This window comes from Telopea speciosissima, chromosome 9 (assembly GCF_018873765.1).
Source record: "Telopea speciosissima isolate NSW1024214 ecotype Mountain lineage chromosome 9, Tspe_v1, whole genome shotgun sequence".
NCBI lineage: Eukaryota > Viridiplantae > Streptophyta > Magnoliopsida > Proteales > Proteaceae > Telopea > Telopea speciosissima.
In genome coordinates, this window is record NC_057924.1 from 59,029,434 (window position 1) to 59,047,337 (window position 17,904).

Sequence of the window (17,904 nt, forward strand, 5' to 3'; positions counted from 1 at the left end):
GATTTGCTCCCACATCATGGGTCAACCAGATTAGGAAACCGGTTTAGGTATGAAGGGCTCAAGTGTGAACCAGAACCGATTTTAAATCAACATTAGCAAAACCCGAGCTACCAAGAGGTTCAACCAGAAAATTCCATTTTCCCACCCATTCAAGATGCAAGGGAAGGATAACTATGATAAAATAGTTCTGGCCATAGAATTAGCTTAAATTAGGGTTGATCAGGCAATTGAGTTTGATCAGACAAATTGAGTAATGGGTAAATGACACTCCAGGTCCCTCGTGTTGTGCGTATCTATGATCAGGCTTCCTCCCACGTTACAGATATTCCACTTGTGGTACCCTCCATAAGTAGAATGTTGGGCTAAATTTAAGCAAATAGTGGTTAAATAAATATCTCTAACCAAACACTCCCCCACGCATAGAGGTCGGGCTGCAATAGGGTCAGGTTGGGCTGGGCTTTATAAAACCCTAGCCCAATCCTAAGTCCCCTTAGTTGGGCCCAGGCCCGACCCAACCCTGACTCAAGGCCTAAAAAATCCAACCCTGACCCACCCTTAGGGTCGGGCCGGCTGACCCTGATTGGCCCTGATCATGGGGAGGGGGAAGAAAATGCATGAATTAGAATAGGCCGGGGAGAAAATTACCAATTTTACTTAAAATAACACTATAATAAAATGTATTATATCATTTATTATCATCATATATAATATATTATTTTAAAAAATATGGGTGAAGTTTAAAGTTTGTAATATATATATTATATCAATATATATTTTATAGTATAACTTAAAATAGGATCGGGTCGGGCCGACTAGGCTTAGCCCAAGGCCTCAACCCTTCCCCGACCCGACCCTACCTCAGGGCCAGAAATTTCCAATCCTGACCCGTTCACAGGGCCAAATATCTCAGCCTAGGCCCTTTTCGAGCTTAGGGTGGGCCAAGGCGGGTTCGGCCCGACAGGGCCAAACTTGCATCCCTACATAGAGGTGTTCAGTTAGCCAATTCCTGCAAGAGAAGTTACATGCACCTAGCACCCCTGATGTTTGAAACAATAACTTAACCCCTGTTGTAGTTTCAACATTTATCTGTACCTCCTCTCAACAATTGTGGGGCTTATAAATAAGCCCTTGCCCCGTTACGTTAAAATTGTTAGGTGCCGTTAAACATTTGAAAATGTTCATATTACCCTTCAGTATTTGATATTGATCATTTTAGCCTTATGAACATAACCCATAACCCAAATCCATCATCCCAAAACCAACGTTCCATTGTCATCTTACTCCATCTATCTCTTTCTTATCCGGCGATCTGCAAATCATTGGCCCGGGATCTGCTAGTGAGGGAGCTCCACTCTGCTGCTGCTATAACTTTAATCGCCGACAACATTGAAGAGAAGAAATCAGAGGAGCTCCACTCTGCTTCTGCTATAAATCTCCAAACCGACTCTGCTTTGCTCCACTGTCCTCTTCGGCAATCTGCGAGGGAACAGCTCTATCTTCTCTCCGGCGATCTTCGAGGACACAGGAAACAGATGCTGGGATTTAGGAGAGCACCACATCCACGGTACTATATGTGACTGGAGAGGATCCATGGCCCTTTCGGTTGCATTGTGTCTCCCCTCTTTCTCTTCCTTGCTTTTCCACCTTTCCAGCCTTCGTTTGGGATTTGGGAGGTTGGGAATTGGGATTGGAGAAACAAAATTGAAGGCGTAGGGCTTCCAGTAATCTAGTGTGAAAGGTTTCCTGCGAAGAGGAAAAGAACTTTCGATTTGTAAAGGAGCTGAGAACTTCAATTCGTATTCTCTTCTCTGGTTTTCAGGATGAAGTAATGAAGACCACAACACATCTTCAGAGCTAACTCCCTCAAAAAGTACCCTTACTTCCCACCACTAAAAGTGTCATTGAGGACATGAACAGTACCATCATCTGTCAAAGTATAAGTAGCCTTTGACACCATCCTTGGGCTGAAATCTTGAACGAAAAGAAGCAATCTCATACCACCGACCCATGTATTTCTACAAGTCTAAACCATTCACGACTTCTATCTATTTCGTTGTCATTGTTTTCGCAGTAATGGTATTCAAGAACAAGCGAGGTTATGTGTTTCTGCTTGATGGGTTTGTTTTTTCATAAGATGAATTGCTCTCGGGATTATTCTTGGGGAGCAAGGAAAAGGGAAGAGGGTTGAAGATCAGGTTCAGATCTCAAACGGAGATTTTTTTTCCCCTTATGTTTGATATGAAAGACGTGTAGAGATCAGGGTTGATGGGGCAACACTGCTACACGTACGCCAACTCCACTGAATCTGTGGGCTTCCAAATGGAAGTCTATGGGGTATTCTAGTTTCTAGGTGGGGTTTTTAGTCAGTGTAAGCTGTCAGTCACGAAGCTTGCGGTTGAGCAATCATTTGTGAATTGGTAGGAACTGGGCAAGAAGGACAATTGCGAGATCAGCAGCGATGATCGGTATCGGTGCCAGCAACCCGACTTCCCCTGCCGGAGATGGAGGTTGGCTGGGCAAGGGGAGGTCCGTCGGCCGGAGATGGTTTCTTCTTCTGCAACTTCGTTGGAGCTGGTGAAGATGTAAATAAGGGTAAAATGATAATTCAATTAAGTCACTGATGTAGAAAGGTTAAAACTGTTTTTTACTTTTCACAACTAACACCTTACTAACATCGTTTGTCAGAGGGGAAAATATGAAAATATTGAAATTATAAAGGTTTGTTCTGTTAAAGTTGAGGACCCAAAAGTAAAAATAGAGATATTAAATGGGTTAAAGTGTAAAGTTACATGCTTGATTGCTTGATTCAACTACAATTTCCACACTTGGGATTATAAGAATCTCTTACAGAGTCCCAATCTCTCTGTTATCTACTCATTTAAGCCCCGTCTGTTTGTCGGATAAAAACCGAGGGAAAATTTATGAGGGTGGATCCCACATTTTGTGGGTTGGGTTGATAAGAAAAGAAAAGAAAAGCTAAGGAAATAATAGAATTTGCATTTTATACTAGGTGGGATTTAATGAGACAGAGAGGAAATGTACATGGAGTGGGATTCCATGAGAAAGAAAAGAAATAGGAGGAGGATTTGGCTCCTGTCCTACAGTGGCGGGAGCTAGAGCATCTAGTCCAGCAAAATCAGAGTAAAAACAGGGGTGGGGTGGTCATTTCACAGGTGGGGCCCAGGTGTGAAATGACCACCCCACCCCCTATTTTTGGGTGGTTTCCATGGGTTGGACGCTCTAGCTCCCGCCACTGCAAGACAGGAGCCAAATCCATAGGAAGAAGAAAGAGATCAACTCAAAAGTAACTTTTCCATGAATAGTCTCAAAGTCCTACCACTTTTGGTACCTGGGCCCCACATGTGAAATGACCCCCCCACCCCTGTTTTTGGGTGGTAGCCATGGGTTGGACGCTCCAGCTCCTGCCACTGCAAGACGGGAGCCAAATCCATAGGAAGAGGAAAGAGATCAACTCAAAAGTAACTTTTCCATGAATAGTCTCAAAGTCCTACCACTTTTGGTAGGACTTTGAAAGTGAATGGGGTGGGAAAAGAAGGGGTGTCATCTCATCGGACAAGAATAAATACATTTAATGAGCTTGTTTGGAAGTTTCATACCCATGTATCCAAACACACACATCATTGGTATTTTGTGGGGAAATAGTACACTTTTACCACCCTTTTTGCCTATCTCACTTTTATTTGGCAAACAAACAAGCCCTTAAGGTATTTGGTACCTGTATTGGTCTCGATCGGTCGATATCTATATTGATACTGATATGGATTGGCCATAACAAGTTGGATCCCACCGTTTTAATGCTCATAATACCGATTGTTTTTTAGATTGATTTACTCTCTATACCGCTATAAGAGTCAAAATGTAAACCGAATCAATGAAACTGAATCGATCTGAACTAGTCCGAACCAAACCAAAACGAACCTTATAATTGGATTGGCTTCGGATTGGGGTATTGGGAAAAAAATTAAAATCTAGACCACATCGAAACCAAAACAAACATGAAAAACCTAACCCAAATCAATATAAAAGGAAACCGATATCAACCCAAAAGTTATTAAAAAAAATAAATAAATAAAACTCTGTTTTATCCTAGAATTATGTACATATATACATGGTAAACCGAATCGAATCCAATATCAAACCGATAAAAAAAACCGAACCCAAACCGAATGAACTCGAACTTTCCTTTATTGGTTTGGTTTTGGATTCACTCACTCACATCGAAACTTGGTGAAACCGAAACAAACCAATCGATTGACACCCCTAGATACCACTGATCCGGTATTGGATACTATCGATAACCGATATAAATCGGTCGATACCGATACCAAAAACAGTGTATCTAACAAGGGCGATTAAATGGATCATCAAAATTTTTGAAAAAATGAAAATTGGTATTTTTTTAGGTCGGAATTGCACCATCCCCATCCACCGTGGTGTCCAAAACTCATCAGCTGGGTGGTTCACTCTGGTCATAAGATATAGCCTCTCCCATTTTGCTGGCCAAGAAGCACAACCAATGATCCAACTGTCCTAATTAACCTTGTTTTTCAAAATCATCCTTTTTGGTTCCTATTTTTTAGGGAAAAAGAACTGTCAAGGAGTGTGTGTGCTGCGATCAGACACAAGGGATGAAATGACTGCCCCACCCTCAAGATGAAAATGCCACATCTGTTGATGTTGATGTTTCTGTGCACTCTCCCATTAGCCCAAACACGTTCCCATTTTTTAAACAGATAGAGAGAGAATGTTTTTATCACTATTTTCTAAATACTTGTATGTAATATTGAAACAGAACCAGAGATCGTTATCGGACCAATAATAATCCAATAAGAGAAGTAATAAAAACCCGGATTGAACCGAGCCCAACAAAAAAAAATAGACTAACTGAAACTGAACTTTAGCTAAACCGACCAAATCAACGGCTTGACACACTTATGTTACTCTCAAGTCTTAAGCCTATCATGGGGCAAAAAGTTAGACCTAACCCAACCCAAAACCCCATTAGACTTTAACCATGATAATAGTTAGAGCAAACACCAACCAAAACGCGAAAAGAAATAGAAGCAGAGCAAGACAACATAGAGATTTTACATGGTTCACACACCAGTATGATGTGCTACGTCCACGGGTGAAAGCGAAGCTGTTACACTATGTAAATCGGAGAAAGTTATAATGAAAAACCTTCAAGAACACCCAAAAATGTCAAAATGTGTCATTCTTCGAAACGGGTCTAAGAATTCGAGACACACATAACAATAATGGGTCATTGCTTTTACCTTAGCAGCTCACCCTTCAGAATCAGTCAATCAAAAGTCATTGGAAACCTAAAATTGTGAGAAGCCAAACACTGCATTCAATGACTTCGTTTACCAATTGCATTCAATGACTTCGTTTATCAATTGCTTCAATGAAAAACCTTCAAGAACACCCAAAAATGTCAAAAGATGTCATTCTTCGAAACGGGTCCAAGAATTCGAGACACACATAACAATAATGGGTCATTGCTTTTACCTTAGCAGCTCACCCTTCAGAATCAATCAATCAAAAGAGTCATTGGAAACCTAAAATTGTGAGACGCCAAACACTGCATCCAATGACTTCGCTTACCAATTGCTTCAATGCCACACCACGATATGAAAAGTCTTTATATACTCTCAATCCATTTAAGGTATAGTTTTTAATGTACTCTTATGTATATTATTCTTTTGGCAATAGTACCCTCGAGCCTTTTCTACTTCCCAATAGATAATCAGGACAATAATTTATAAATATAAAGGTATTATGGTCATTTCAAGATACACTTGCATCTGTGTACATATTGGTCATAATTTTTGAATACGTTACATACACCTCTAGAGAGCTGCAAACCCACAAATCCTCCGCCCTTCCCCACCTTTTCCCATCTCTCTCTCTCTCTCCAAAAAAAGAAAAAAAAACCCCCTTTGTAGCATAGAGGAGTAGAGGACCATGGAGATTGCAAGAGGCCATGAAAAGGCACCACCGGCATTTCTTCTTATGGTCATGGCTTTTATGCTATTTTTTTCTGCTTGTACAGGTAATAACAATTCCCATTTTCACCTGTTATGCTTCATCATTTAGCTTGATTTCTGACTCTCCGATTCAAAAAAAAAAAAAAAAAAAAAAATTGTGCTCATAAGGCAGTCCATGGAAGAGGCCCTTTCCGCCTTTCCTCTCTCAGCCCTTCTCTTGTTTACAACTTTTTTAATTATGCTATTTTATTCCACAAGATGAGAGTTTTTTTTTTTTTTTTTAAATAATTATAAAGGGGGAAAATCAGGAAGAGTTTAAACATCAAAGATCTTGAAACGGCCTAGAGCATGGTTCTAAAAAACAGTATTGATCCTGGTTGAAATTTTCTTAGTTGTTTCCTCAATTTTGATAAAAAGAAACAAATTTTGAACAGATTTTATCCCTACCTAGTTAGAATTGTTCTACCAATGCAAGATTGGCTAAGTTCAGTATCAGTCGATATGCCTGATCTGATACAATTTTCCAAATTAAACCATGCCCTAAAGAAATAAGATCTCCACTTATGAGTGAAAGAACTTAATTGATTTGATTGATTAAAGAAGGCAAATTATAACCCATACATACTATGTGGACATTAGTTTAGTGATTATTAGTCTTGATCTTTAACCAACGATTAGCACGTCAACGGATCAATGAAGGGCAAGATGAAGACTTCTAAACTGACTTCCAAATATTATCTGACGAAAAGAGAAACAATATTCGATATGAATGCCGGGTGTTTACATTAAATATTCCACATTATTTCATTTTTACAAAATAAAAAAAATATTTAATAAAAATAAAAGTAGTTATTGATATTTTACTATTTTTATTAGAGAGTTTTCATACACAGCCGTGCATGTGTACGGTCGTGCTTTCAACCGTTTGATGAACATGATCGTGTATAGTATATGGTTCCTCATATCCATTCAACAGTTGAAGACATAGTCGTGTACCATACACGGCCGTACACGAAAACTTTTGCCTTTTTATTATAATGAAAACTATGCAAAGAGTCAATTTATAATTCCGAGTTCTTTGTTATGCAGAATCGAGGGAAGTTGCAAAAGAGGGAAAGCTTGTAAGTTTGTTTTCATTATTCTCTACCCTTTACAATACTAATTGAAAAAACTCTCTCTCTCTCTCTCTCTCTCTCTCTCTCTCATAAAAATCTAGGTTTTTATTTTATTTTTTCCCCCACATTACTAACAAGGTAATGAATTGTTATTTCTCCAAAAAGAGAAAAAAATGAGAATTAGTCTTTGTACTTGGTGATGATGCAGGGGAATGAAGGTGAGGTTAATACATGGTGCATTGCTAAACCTTCAACTAATGATATTAATCTCCAAGACAACATTGATTATTGTTGCAAAGAGAGTGGAGTTGATTGCAGCCTAATTGGAGAAATGGGAATCTGCCATGAACCCATCAATCTTGTTTCCCATGCTTCAGTTGTTATGAACCTCTACTATGGAGCTATGGGGAAGCACCACTGGAACTGTTATTTCAATGGAACTGGTCTTACCATTACCCAGGACCCTTGTAAGTCTACTACTCTCTATTATGTTCATTCCTTCCATTTTAACTGCCCATAGCTTTAAAACCGGTTGAATCGGGTTGATCCAAAACGGCCACCTAAACAATGAGATGGGTGTGAGGTCCTCTATCACATGAGCTCGTTTGTGATTGTTAATGAAGCAAGTCATGATGAATATGCTGCATCACTAATATTCTTTGCGAGGATCATATAAAAACCAACTTGAAATCCTATTAATACGACTACTATGATTGAATTTCATTAGTTCATCCAAGAACACTAATCCTAAAGAAGTTCTAATATATGTATGTTTTTTTTTTTTTTTGGGCAGCTGTAGGTACTTGTGTGTATCCTCTTTAAACGGATGGAGAAAGCTCGATCAACAAAGGAATTAGCTTAATGATCAATGCTACATTTTGATATTTATAAGTGGATTAATTCGTGGCTTACTTTAAATTAAGATTTTCTTAATTTTCATGTGTCATTGGCATTAAAATCAGAACTTGATTTGAAGATGCTTTGTTGAAAGTAAATATGATTATTGGTGCTTATGAACTGCAATTATAACGGATGGTTGAGAATGGGTGAACTTACCCAATCCAAAAATGCTTGCCTGCCTGGGCCAAGCTTTTAAATCTAGAAATCAATTTGCAAATTCAAGTGTTTATATATCAATTGTGCCTAACCTTGTCTCCTTTGTTTGTTTTTTATATGGTCCATGCAGCTGAGGATCATGTATCCATCTCAATGGCAATTTTTTCGGCCCAATATGAGTGTATATATATCTATATTTTTTGGTAGAAGCTCAATATGATTTTATAGTATGGGTTAAATTATGAAGGTTGTGTTTGGCTCGTTGGTCAAGTGCTCACTTGTTGAACGATTGGTCATGGGTTCAAGTCCTGGAAACAACCTCTCTGGAAACAAGGGTAAGGCTGCGTACATTTGACCCTCCCCAGACCCTGCTAAACCCGGGTGCCTTCTGCACTGGATAAGGCCTCTTTTTTTCTTAAGATTCGAATTGTTTCTAGGTAAAACCAGAGTAAAAGGAAAATTTTCAAAACCCTTTCAACCGTTTAGGGTTTCTCCTTCCCTCTCCTCAACCTTTCATCAATCCATATTTTTAAAAGGCTCAAGATGATGGATTCAACTTCATAGGGATGCATTTCCCTTACAATGGCTTTGCCTCCATCTTCACAGTCCATAGAGTCTTCAACCACCATCTGAACCAGAACCCTCTCTAGCTTTCCAGCTCTCTGCAACACTAGAATATTGTCGTTGACAATTACTGTTTCAACATGGTTCCGTAGCAATTGTGGAGGCTCACTGCTGCAACTCCGGCTGCAATTGGGTGCCATCTCTTCAGCATGGGACTAAAGGTCTCTTTCTCCTTCACTTCTAAGTCCTCTGTTTCTTGAGCCAATTGAAGGAGAGCTTCACTTGCCTCTTCTACAATTTCGCAGCCATGCTATTGGCTTTTCCATTTTCCAAAATCTTTCCATCACCCAAGAGAAGTACTGTTCCAATCGATCTCTTTACTATGAGAGCAAGCACAAAGTTTGGATCTGATTTCTGTTCTACTGCCAGATCTAAGTTGCAGGGTTTTTCCTTTGATCTTCGACCGCTATTTGGAGTGATGCTTAGTTAGAATCAGCAAGTCCTTGAGTTGTTGGGCTCCTTGGAAGTTTCAGGTCAATGAGAGGCCCTACTGGTGGAGCTAAGGTCATTATCTTCCCTGGTGTTCCCTATAAGCATACCTCATCATGGGGAAGATGAGTTGCAGGTTTTTTTTTTCTTTTCTTGTAAGGGCATTTTTGTCAGATTAAATCATATTTTTCACGTTGTTAGCCATAAACCGACGGAATGGGTGCATGTGCTAATGTTTATAAACCTTAAGGGGATATGCAAAATTATCAAAACTGGGGGTATAATTATACTTTTGTTAAATCTCAGGGGTGGTATGTGTAAATTTCCCATAAAAAAAAAAACACATTGTGTGTGAGGCAATTTATTCAAATATGTTATAGATGGACTTTTAAAAATAAATTAGGATACAAAATATGTATTCCACACAGCAAACCTACTAGAATCTATTATTTGTACCATAGTTGCCAAACTATTTCTATTTGTAGCACATAAATTATTCTTCAAAATAGAACAACATCGAAGTAGAAATCATACCAAAGACAACCTTAGTTTGGTACAAAGGATATAAAATGAAGGAAGACTAATATTCACTCACTCTTTCTTGTGAATGAAAAATTATTAAGAACAGAAAGAAGCATGATACAAAGCAAGAACAAGCACCTAGACATTAATTATATACTATTTTTAATGTATTATTTGTTGTTTTTAATAAAAAGAATAATTACTGAAACATACAATGCCCCACCTACCATAATAAATATTAATTAATCAAGTAATTAAATCATGAGGAAATATGTATAGTACGTATTACCGGGTATCGATGATAATAATCTGCGGCCACATCTCCATTCTTGCCGTCCTTTATCTTATCTGCAGCCCACAAATTTAAACAAAGTTACCTATGTGAATACATAGTTAGTATATAAATCACCGTTATATATTATATATATATGTGTGTGTGTGTGTGTGTGTGTGTGTGTGTGTGTGTGTGTGTGTGTGTGTGAAATGACATGTATCTGCACCCAGACACAGCTGCACGTGAAATGATCGATGCACCCTGGTCCTTTCCGCCTTTCCAGGGGGACGCATTTGTCCCATTTCATGGATGGTTGTGTCTTGGGCCTTTGAGCACAGCAGGTACACGCCATGTTGTGCAACCGGGTGGCGTTCCTTTTCTCTATATATGAATTGGGAATGAGAATGCTACCTGGGCGTGTGCAGGCTAAATGACCACCACACCCCCGGAAAATTCTGCCTTTCCATGGGGTTGCATCGATCATTTCACCTAGTACTCCTGTGTCTAGGTGTAGGGCCCGCACCCCGGTAGGATCCTTTCTCCCATAAAAATATTCCATATATTTGTTCATGCTTGCATAATAGTTGAGAGAGAGAGAGACCTGGATTTGTATGAGTGTAGTGGTCCCAGTTGCTTACTCCTTGACCACCCTTAGTTGCGGCACCTTCATACTGAAGAACGAATATATCATACTATATTATAAATGTAGAAACTCAAAAGTCATGGCAAATCTTTTCATACCAAAATACCCTTCAACAATATCAATAAGCCTCAAAAATTACTCTTCATTAATTATTAATTATTAATTGTTATAATTTTCAGTTAAATTAAATTCTTCCTCCATTAATAAACCCCCATCAATGTTACATAAATAATTTTTTTATAAAAATTAATGGACCAATCGTTTCCCTACTCAGTTTTCTCACGTTTTTTCAGATAAATTCAATAAAAGATAATTATTATTAATTAGAAATTAGAAATTAAAAATTGTAAAGAAAAAGTAAAATAATCCCATTTTTCAAAAAATGTATAAAACCCCACTTTCCAATGTATAAAATAATCTCGCTTATCTTATCCAAAAAAAAAATTTACAATATTATCCATTATTCCTTGAACAATCAATAAGAACCGCCCTTAATTAATTGTTATAATTTTGAAAATACCATTCATTAATTATTAATTATTAATTGTTATAATTTTCAGCTAAATTAAATTCTTCCTCTATTAATAAACCTCCCCTCAATGTTACATTAATTATTCTTTTATAAAAATTAAGGAACCAATCGTTTCCCTACTCAGTTTTCTCACGTTTTTTTAGATAAATTCAATAAGAGATAATTATTATTAATTAGAAATTAGAAATTAGAAAGATAGAGTAAAATAATCTCATTTTTCGTTGAACAATCTATAAAACCCCACTTTCTAATGTATAAAATAATTCCATCTTATCTTACCAAAAAAAAAAAATTTACAATATTATCCATTATTCCTTGAACAATCGATACCCCCCCCCCTCAAATTCAATTATTTTTCCATTATTCTACCCAAAAAAAATTTATTCCTCCATTAATAAGATCTTATCTTAAGAAAAATAAAACAAATATTACAATATTATCCATAATAAACCCCCCTCAATGTTGCATTAATTATTCTTTTATAAAAATTAAGGTACCATTTGTTTCATTACTTACTTTTCTCACGATTTTAAAGCTAAATTCAATTGTTCCGCCATTAATAACATCTTATCTTAAAAACAATATATATATATATATATATATATATATATATATATATATATATATATACAATATAAAAGAAAAAATGGATTACTGTAATGTTTGTTTATATAAACAATTTTATTATTTAAGTAAAACATCTAAAATGTTGGGTGTTCATTTCGGTGATTCATACATGAAAAAAAGCAAACTAAATGCACGTGCAATTTTACTAGTATATATATATATATACTAGCAAACTTACACGTGCATTAAGCATATGTAGGCACTTGTTTGGTGGTGGACAGAAAATGTCTATTACTATTTTAATTAACATTTTTTGTATAGTGAGTCATACATGGGAATTCAAATATCTTAGAAAACAATCCCATCCTTGGAATCCCGGTAAGTCTCAACACACTTATCACCCGGAGGGGGTAACTGTTTTTGGGTTGAAAGAGAATAGAACCGATTTTAACCTGCTTGGCTTGGTTCTCAAGTCAAATAACAAGACCAAAGATGTTTGATTATCAGCTGTTGGTGAAAACATGCCTCTTCTTATTGGAGTCCTGGCCTAGAATTTTCCTGATCACCTCAGCCTGAAAGAATCAAATAAGAAAATAAGCAAATCCAATTGTTCTCAAACAAGAACAAATATTATTGAATATTAAATGATAGGCAGACCTCCGATTCTCTAGCAGCCTTCTTCTCTACTTGCTGTGGCAGGGAAAGCCCAATTGGAAACTCAATCAGACTTCTCCAGGGAATAAACATCTTTTCCAGACCGTTGTGCCTATTGGCATGTCGTAATAGAAATTCTTTTGATGGTGGTTCTTCTTCAAAATAATCTAATATCCCCAGTCACCCTATTTATCCGATCTTGACATCTTCATACTGTCTTTCCTGACCTTGTTGGGCCATATTCTTCCATATCCGGCCTCTAAAATATGAAAATTTCAACCAAGTAAATGTCTAACTGATTCAAGTTAGCTTCATCTTTTAGTTCTTATTTAACTACTTCCTTTCTTTAAAACAGAAGAGTATGGTGTGATGGGAAAAAATTTCAGTGAAAACTGAAATGAGGGGAATAACTATAAAGTTTGTTGTCGTTTTGGTTTTTAATAATGTTAATCAAAGATGACAACATGAAAGTGAGACACAATGGTCCTAGAGACAATGGCCCCTTAGTTCTTGAGTAAGTAGATTGACTACGCAGTAGAGGTGCATGGGCTGTATTTTGATTGGAACTTCATTCATGCAAAGTTTTTAGAGAGATACTGATTGTGTTTAGAGAATGATTTACTATTATATGAGGACTTATCCAAAAAGTGATAGGGATCCACATCTGAGAATCAACCAATTCTTTCACCCCTTGTTTTAGTCAATTAACACACCCAGTCCAAAAAAACCTATTTTATTTTACTCTCCTAAGTCTCTAAATGGAATTAGACCCTAACTTCATGTTCAATGCATGGGATACATTGCAGGAGAAAAACAAATACTTAAAACAAGACTGACTCTAGTACCTCTCTTCTAACTCTTGGTTATGGATGAAAAGCAGGTTTTTTCTGTAGTTTGTTCCTGATTGGATAGCAATTGTAGGAAATGGTTACATTGGCCTTGAATTCAGTGTAAATGGCTAGGTTAGAAGATTGGTACGTGAGTGAATGCCATTTTTCAAGTCAGACATGAAGTACCAAATAGTGCCAGTTCTAGGTCTAAATTAAAATAGGTACCCCATTCCCTTCTGCCCCAACCCCCCTATCCAGTTGACACTACCGCAGAATTTGCCAAAACTTTCTTTCTTCTTTCCAAAAAAAAAAAAAAAAGAGATTCAGTTTCTACTCTATCTTATGTAGTTGCTTCTGTAATGGGATATAGTAATTGGTACTCCTAAACTCTATAATTTCACTTTTTTAAGGTTTCGAACAAAAATTATGAAGCCACTTAGTATCGGTTGCCTTATCTATTGAGACAGGAGAAAATACCCATCTCAACAAGTTCTTGGGATCACATTTCATGTTTTTTTTAATCTCATTTTATGTCGCACAGATGGTTCTTTCCAACTTTCTAAACCTCAGTGCAATAAGCATCAGAATCAAGAATTACGATGTAAAGCTTGAAACAACAGTACAACACCATGGATCAAGTTAGCAATCTAACCTTCAGAAATTGGAACAATTAAACATGCCTCACTGCCCAAATATTACTCAACCTTCCAAGGACTAACCAATGACCCAGAATCCAAGGAATTGTTATGAGTTATATGATAGACTTTGGTTCAAAAGCTGACTTAAGTCTTAACAAAATAAGAACCAACACCTGGCCTACTTGCCTAACATAAAGTTCCAAGCTTATTTGAAGACATTCAACAATCAGATCTTATGACAATTCAGGTTTGAACAGAAATTATTGAAAGCATCGAAAGTGGACCGTGCCCTTTCACCTTGTTAGATAGTGATCATGCATAGTAACTGGACCATGCCCTTTCAAAAGTATAGGGTACTAATCCATTTTGTGCCATTTCCAACTCTATAAACTAACTTTTTAAAGGTTTCAACACTAATTGAAGAAGAAAGAAAGGAAAATTGAAGGATCAATAATTCAGTTATCACATGCCTTGATCAATGAGATGTTTTTTTGTGGAGTAAATCCACGGTTGTTATAGAAGGTATGCTCTCAGGACATTAACCATTGATGATAAAACATTTCTATTGTTTTTCTCTTAAACTGTTATGAGCTACCAAAGCCTACTATCACATAGAATTACTGGTAGAGCTTATCAATCATGACAGAGAGAGTCAAATCTAATAACAGTGAAGAGGATGATATTAACTCGTTTCAGTAATTTTGAGATTCATTCTGAATCTTCACATCATATCAACATGTTTCTAAAATCCATACCTCTTCAAAGCCGTAAACCAATTTGTATGAGGTCTCCATTCAGAACTTGAGCTTTACAAGCAGCAACATAAATGATCTGTATCTTCTTATGTTGGACTATATATTCAGTTGGCCATACCCCAAGCTGGCATTATTTCCTGAAGATTCAAGACATGCAACCTGTCTTTCAACTCTTATGATCAAATATTAGAGAGATAAATGTTATATATACAACTCGTGCTCATTGATTCATGCAAACAAGTAATAATAAACTTATTGATCCATCTCAACATGAATTTCATACTTTGCTTCAGACATTTATAATCATTTGATCACTCACCACCTAATGGATCATCAAAATCATAATATATGACATTCAGAAACATCCCTCACTGCCCAAATAAGGCTCAACCTTCTAAGGTCTAACCAATGATCCAGAAGTGAGCCATATGACACTGTTTCGTTCAAAAGCTGTCATAACCATCTAAGAACTAAACTATGGCCTACTTGCCTAACAGAAAAAACAAATCTTATTTGAAGACCATCAACAATCAGATCCCATGACAACTCTGGTTTGAAGTTTGCTCTTGCAGAATTACAAATGTTAGGATCAACAGGAGTCCAACATACTGGATCTATATTGCTACTGAAACTTATTGAACTTCCTGGAGACCGTTCACAAAATAATCTCGTAATTTATAACTATATGTCCAAAACATGTTACCAAATAAATCAGAGGCAACAATTAGGCAGAAAAGGACAACAGAGTGGACAAGTCTTATTTTGGAGGCTCTCTATTAGAAACAAAAAACCTCAAAAATGGATGTGTGAACTCACCGGGTCACTGCCAAATATATCAAGAGTTGTGGGGTTTGCAAATGGGGGCAACGTCTCCGATAGGTCGTATTCACATCATGCACCCACATCCTATTACGATCAAATGTTTCTTCCCTAAAAGAATGTAGATTATTCATATCCATGTATATGTTGGTCATGCAAAGCAAATAAATAAATAAATTAGGAAGTTGGAAAGAAATTTAGCCCCAAACCAGATCGATACAGTATTGAATACTTTCAGCGAATCCCTCCTGATTTATGGAGCAGAATGGTAGGGTAGAAAGTTAGAGAGAGGGATGGGGGAGGGGATTCAATTAGAACATCGGATTTGCATATCTGCTTGGTTGCTGATAAAGATGATACATTGATATATTTATTAAAAAAAACGAAAAAAGATGATACATTGATGGTAGGCCTCCGCAATTAATTTGAACTTCAATTCTAGTAGTCTTGCAAAGCACTTTTTTGTTATTTTATTAAAATTGATTTTTATATTGTATTTGGACTGAAGCTAGATTCATTTCTAGAACATCCTGAAACAATGTTCAGGAGTTATCAAAGATAATTGGCCAGCATGTCTCCAGCAATCACCTAGACAAAAAAACAAATAAGAAGAGTATTTTCCATTTGAACAATCCTAGCTATCAAGAGAAAAAGAAAAAATTTCCCCACACAATGCAATGTCCTTTCAATCTTCTTTTTGATAACTGCAAATTTAAAGTCAAAAGATAAAGAAAATTCTTAGAAAATCCCATTAAACATCGATGTCAATTCATAGAGGTTGGGGGATGGACTGCACTGACACAGTCGTAGAAGCAGCGATAGATGATGTATAGAAAGAAGCCAGAAGCCATAGAAATCGATAAGATGCTCTCTCCTCAAACCAATGCCTTATAATCGATACACAGAAAGTGAAGGGGAGAGAGATCCAATTGGAGGCCATAAACACAGAAAAACATACAAATAGATACAGTAAAGGAGAGATCTATTAGTGCTTAAAACCCAGATTCCTTGCAGAATTAAACCCAAAAATATATATTTCAAGGTGGGCATCCAATATATACAGAAGAACCACATACAAAAACAAATAGAAAGGAAAAGAGAAAGAGAGAGGCAGATGATGTACAGAAAAAAGCCACAAAAATCGATAACAAGGTAATGAAAAACTCAAATTGGAAAGCTACAATTATACAGAACAACATACCGAATTCAATACGGACAAATGCCTGAAGTCGAAAACGCAAGAAAAATCCGAACTAAAATCTGCAATGGGGTAAGAATCAAATAGAATACAGAGAGAAAAAAGCAATGTATAAACCCTAACTCAAAGAGGGACGATAGAAAGGGAAATTTAAGGAGAGGGTGCGAGAGAGAAGCAGGGTAGAGGGAATGAGATGAGACTGATAGCAAGAGAGAGCGAGAGAGATTTACCCATGGGAGAGGGAGAGGGAGAGGGAGAGGGAAGAGGGGAGATTGGGAGAACACTTCAAAGCGATTAAGGTCCCGTTTGGTAACACTCCTGGAGAGTGCTTCTGGTGTTCTTTTGCTCTATGGGAGTGCATATAGAATAGAAACGTGTTTGGTACACACGGTCCAATCTTGTGTTCTCCAAGACTGGACCGGTTCAAAAAACATCAGAAGATCAGGAATTGAGAAACACCAAATTGAACCTTCTCGGATTCTTCGGCACAAATTAAAGATCAAAAGGGTAAAAACCTAAAAGCTACTCCCGATAAAGAAAAGGCTCTCCTCTCACGCCATTCTCTTCCACAACCTCCACACAACCCTTGCTGCATCCGCTTCCTCTCTAGGTGGACCCTCTCTGCAACAACGAAGGTCTCTGCAACTACGAAAGTGACTCTGTCTCTCTCAAGCAGAATCTCTGAGATTTCAGGGAGTTATTACAATCAGAAAATTCTGAAACGAAGAAGAAAACCCATGGAAAAGAAAAGGAAATAAAAAACCTGCGTTTTTCCTTTAGTTCTCTCTGGAAAAGAAAAAGAAACGAAGAAAAAAACCCATGGGAAAAAAAAAATCCAAAACGCAGCCTCTCCCCGCGTTCTTTCTTTTATTTCTCTCTGAAACCCTGCGTTTTTTTCCTTTATTTCTCTCTGAAAACCCCTGCCTTCAGCCCCAAAAAAAAACTCTGGGCTTTGCAGTTTGGTTGTGGCCCTTTGCGAGCTCTTGCTTTGCTGGTTATTGGATTTCAGGTTATGGACTCAGATGTGGTGGCTGCGGTGGATTCAGTAGCAGAGATTCTGGCTCCCATCCCTATTCTCTTCTCCATCGATTGAGATCAAATTTGAACTTTTCTTATCCTGTGCATGATAGTTTTCTATCTTCTCTTGATTCTGTTTAACTTGCTGAAATATCATCCTGCTAGATAGGATTCTGCTCTTTCAGTTTTTCCTTCTGAATTCTTGTTCCTTAATTTTAGT

The 17,904-nt window shown here is 37.2% G+C and overlaps 1 long non-coding RNA gene across 1 annotated transcript; it reads right to left on the minus strand.

The window, feature by feature from the left end:
- Positions 1–1,873: 1,873 nt before the first annotated feature.
- LOC122640865 lies at positions 1,874–16,275 on the minus strand. Its single transcript, XR_006329769.1, has 3 exons — positions 16,266–16,275; positions 10,528–10,535; positions 1,874–1,945 (listed from the first exon to the last, which is right to left on the minus strand). It is a non-coding gene; the product is annotated as an uncharacterized LOC122640865 (long non-coding RNA).
- Between the last annotated feature and the right edge of the window lie 1,629 nt (positions 16,276–17,904).